We start from the raw sequence: 5,000 nt of genomic DNA on the forward strand, positions 1-5,000 counted from the left end.
GGTTTGACGATCCAGGATCAGCGTTATTCGAAGAACTGTGTGTTTGTTTCGAATTCTGAACTACATTGACGTTTGGCTGTTTCTTCTTATTGAAATGAGGATTTTTCTTTTTATTTCCATATGGAAATGACTGTGGAATTGACTGTGTTTTTCTAGGATTCTGTTGTGTCTTACGTGAGTAGCACTGACTATATGAATGAGTCGAACTATTATGTATCGAACAGAATTTCGTTCTGCAGTCCACAATCAAGTTACCTTGACGTTTGCAGTTATAACACGTCATTCCTGCAACTTGACTATTATTAACTACATTTACTTGTTGTGGCTTTGTTTAAATTTTTGCAAAAACTTGGGTTAACACGGGATCAACATTAGGACACTTAGACATGTGTTTCTTTATCTGTTTATATACATCCAATTCCGTACTTGCTGGCGTTAACTTTTTATCAAAACACCGCACTAAAGCTTCAGGCAACAGAAGTGTCATGCAAGTTAAATACATTAATCGTAAAAAATCTTTCACGGAGAGGTTATCTCTAGTAACCCAAGTACAATTACTTAAAATATCTTGATATTCATTAGGCCTATCGGCTATGAGAGCTGCTCTCTCAATAACATTAAGCCGAGTCATAGTGGCTTGATTAAGTGTATTTCTTAATGTTAAAACTACATCCAAGGCTTTTTCACCCCCATAGACCGCACGTAGCCTAACTTTGAAATCATCCCAGGTAACTACTTCTTGAAATGAAACACCCCTTAAATACACTCTCGCATCTCCTTTAGAAAATTTTATAAAACTTTCAGCTTCTTGTAATTGTACAAAAGGGTCTCGATTTGTTTGGCATTTAAATGGGCATCGACGGATGAAATCCATGACTCCACATTCTGAGGCAAGAACCCATTAGCCTGACCCTGAAAAGGAAGGATTGCAGAGCGAGCATTTACAAGTGTCACAATAGGAAGGGGATTACCCTGTCCTGCTGTTGGGTTACTCGGTCCAGGGGCTGGGCTCACAGGGGGAGTCATGTTTACGGTATTTCTTTTCCGATCTCTACGACCCCTTACAATCCTATCAAAATATCTATATGAATGCAGACGTCCATTGCGTAAACGCATAAACACTAAATGATAAAGATTATAACAAAATTCCCCAAAACAATGATACTAATACAAAGATATTTCCCGAGAACTGCTGAAAGAAAACAGAATACAAAGATATTTCCCGAGAATTTCTGAAAGAAAACGGTATTAGCACAGAGAGAAAAAAAAATTCTAGACGAGAATTTGGAGTTGAACACAGTTTCCTTTAATGAAAGGAAATTGAAGATTAGCAAGCAACTCACCCCAGTAATAATGGACTATCGACTCGTGGTAACTACACCTCACTGCTCAATACTGAAATGAATAAGAAAATTGTACTTAGCTTCGGTTTATATGGCGTTGTGTGATGTCGTCATTTCCTCTCTCTCTCTTGATGTTTGGGTGAATGTTTTCAGTCTGATTTCCGTTGAATGTAGTGCTTCGTGGATATGTTTCTTCAATGTTTTGTAAACGTTGAATGTCAGTCCTTGGTTTTCTTAGGATGTTGATTGAAGATCCAGTTCCTCAGTTTGTATAATATTCATTTGTTGGTATTAAATGTTTCATTTCTTCGGTGGACTATGATACTTAGTCAAAATTGTAGATTCATTACTGTTGATTTCTTGAAGATCTTTATCTGGTTTTTAGAGTTTTATTCGCTGGTTCTTGAAGATCTTTCTCTGATTCTTAGAGTTTTATTCGCTGGTTCTTGAAGATCTTTCTCTGGTTCTTAGAGTTTTACCGCTGCCACCATTTATTAGTGTGCTACTGTAGTTAACACACATTTAGGTTCTCTTCAAATGTCATCTTTAATGTGTTATAGTTTAGAGTTGGTATGTTACATCTTCAAGTAAAGTCTAAGTAAGTTAACTTTAAAATGGTTTATTCTTTAAGAACAGTGTTAACATCTCCATCACAGGAGTATAGCTGGTTTGGTCGGATGACCATTCCGTATGACAGCGTAAAGTAAACTGATACAAATATCCATATTCATGTTAAAGTTATTTCAGCACTTAATGATTTATGTAAACACCACATTGATACCGGAAGATACTCAGTTCCGTTCTCACAGACAACCTTTCTCACGGAGTGGGTTGGTGTTTACTCTTCATGAAAAATGTTACATTGCTGAGGTTTGGTATTCGCATCCTACTCTGATATGACTACAGCACTTCTCACACTCGCTTCTACTTCCACAGTGACCTATTAGGTCATGTGTTTTAAACATGTAATATATAATTATTACACATCAACTACACAAGCACCTCATGCCCTCATTTCGAATGAACTTGTAGGATACAGTGAAGCAGCAGTAGTTAAACTTCCAAAACCTGAAAGTATTAAAAGGACAATAAGAGGCATAAGGTTTGAAAACAATTGTCTGCCACCTCTTCCACAATGCCGTAGTGATTTGTCTTTCACAGACGAATATACAAAATCATGCAGAGGTGAAAACTTTTTATTATTTGATTCAGGTCCCACTGAGAAATGGATAGTAATATTTGCTACTCAGCGGTGCACGATTACAAAATGTTGTGGATTATTTTGAAGATACGTGGATAGGCCGCCCTGATAGAAGAAATCGCCATAGACCGGCAAGATACGAACTTATGATGTGGAATGTTTATGAAGACGTTTTAAATTCTGTCCCAAAAACAAATAATTCACTTGAGGGGTGGCATAGAGCATTTGAAACTCAGGTAGCTGGACACCATCCTAATATATGGAAATTTTTGGAAATTCTGAAAAAAGAGCAAAACTTTAACGATGTAAAAATCGACAAATATTCGGCTGGTAACTCGTGTCAACCACAAAGAAAGACGTATCGCTGTTCTTCTGAACGGTTAAAGAAGAATGTTGATAATTATCATTTTTATACGAGTATTATTGATTGTTTGAGAGCAGTAGCTCATAATCTTTCTTTTTGATTTTAATGAATAATTTGACACTTTTATTGCACTTTATAGTACTTCCACTTATTGTTTTTTTAATAAAAATTTTTACACTTTCATTGTACTTAGCTGTTCTTGATAACACTTTTATTTCAATAAAAATCACAAGAAAATCGTTAAAGTTTTCTTTTCCCAATATAATAATTGAAGGATTACCTGGGTTTCGGTGAAATGTATATTCGATGAATTGTGTATGTTGGTGAATTGTTTTCGGTGAATTATTTTCGGTAAATTGTTGTCGGTGAATTGTTGACGATGAATTTGCCGGCTCCCTATAGATATATATATATATATATATATATATATATATATATATATATATATATATATATATATATATATATATATATATATATATATATATATATATATATATATTTATATGTGTGTGTGTGTGTTTGTGTGTGTGCATATATATACTATATATAATTGTTATTATTATTAATATTATTATCATTAATCGTTAAGTTACACCTCTAGAGGGAGAAGCAAGATACTATAAGCTCAAGGGCTCCAAAAGGAAAGGAAATAATGAAAAAAATAATCTACAAGAGAAGTAGTTGCATAATTTCATACCCCCCAATAAATGGAAATTCACAAAGTGAAACCATCTAGCAAATATAAAAAAGAAGGGGCTATATTATTAAAATTATTACTAGCCAAGCTAAAACCTTAGTTAAAAAAGCAAGATGCTATAAGCCCAAGGGCTCCAATAAGGAAAAATAGCCCAGTGAAGAAAGAAAATGAGGAAATAATGAAATGGTGAGAACAAATTAACAATAAATCATTTTAAAAACAGTAACAACGTCAAAACAGACATGTCATATATAAACTATAAAATGACTTATGTCAGCCTGTTCAACATAAAAACACTAGACCAACAGGTAATGATAATTTGTCAGAAAAATGGTGTTGACTCCCTAGAGCATATTCCCTATCTAATCAGGAGATAGCCTTCGTAATTTGCACTCCTTCCTTTGGAGTCCAATATACCCTGAAATTCTCGATGTCAGAAATTGGAATAGAAGTTTATCGACCAGAGTTCGGAGGTAACTGGGACATATGGTAAATGATGAAATTTTATTGTAAACAGTGGCGTAGCAAAGATTAGAATGGTTTTAATACCACGAATGCGTCCCCTGTCTGTCTATCTAAGCAAGTAGAGAGACCGAAAGATAATGTATATAATATAATTGATGATTAAAACAAATCCTAACACTATCATCATTGTTTTGTTCCTACAGTATTTCAAAATGTCAATCTGTTTTCAAATTGTATTTTTCATCAAATTTGTATGAAAACAGATTAGATATTCAGCTCCCATTTCAAAGAACAGTAACAACATGACGAAAATCATTTAAATAGTAGCTGTAAGTTTGTAAAACCCAGACGAAAGTTGTGGGAATTTGTAGAAATTGTTCGGTGCCGAGTACGATATTGGATATTATTGTTTACATATAAATGGAAACAACAGAAAGGTTCTTAACTCTAATCATATAAAAGAAAACATCATTAACAATAACATTTCATGCATTAATTATGAATATTAAATGAAGTCTTTACTGTCCTTATTTCACCTTGCTAGCTTTAAGATTGTCTTACCTTATGCATGACACGGGCTCTTGCTTCTGTCGGTGACGTCATCGCACCACCTGAGCTCAGTGGCTATCGTGCAACCAGGCGTACCAACTTATGAAACTTCAAAACATGCGTAATTATAGAAAATGTGATAAACCAAGTTCTTTTTATTAAACATTGGTATTAGAAATATTATAAAATATGTTTTTCAATACTCATGGCATATGATCATAAAGGCCGTTTATTCGTTCTATTTTATATAATTCATCTTGTTTTTTAGTAACTGCATTAATCATCCTGTCTATAACGAGCGAGTGCACTATTGGAATAGGGGAAAATTAAAGTCACTGTGACTTATATTAATTTTTTTTTATCATATCTTCCTCAATA

Source organism: Palaemon carinicauda, chromosome 32, assembly GCF_036898095.1.
Source record: "Palaemon carinicauda isolate YSFRI2023 chromosome 32, ASM3689809v2, whole genome shotgun sequence".
NCBI lineage: Eukaryota > Metazoa > Arthropoda > Malacostraca > Decapoda > Palaemonidae > Palaemon > Palaemon carinicauda.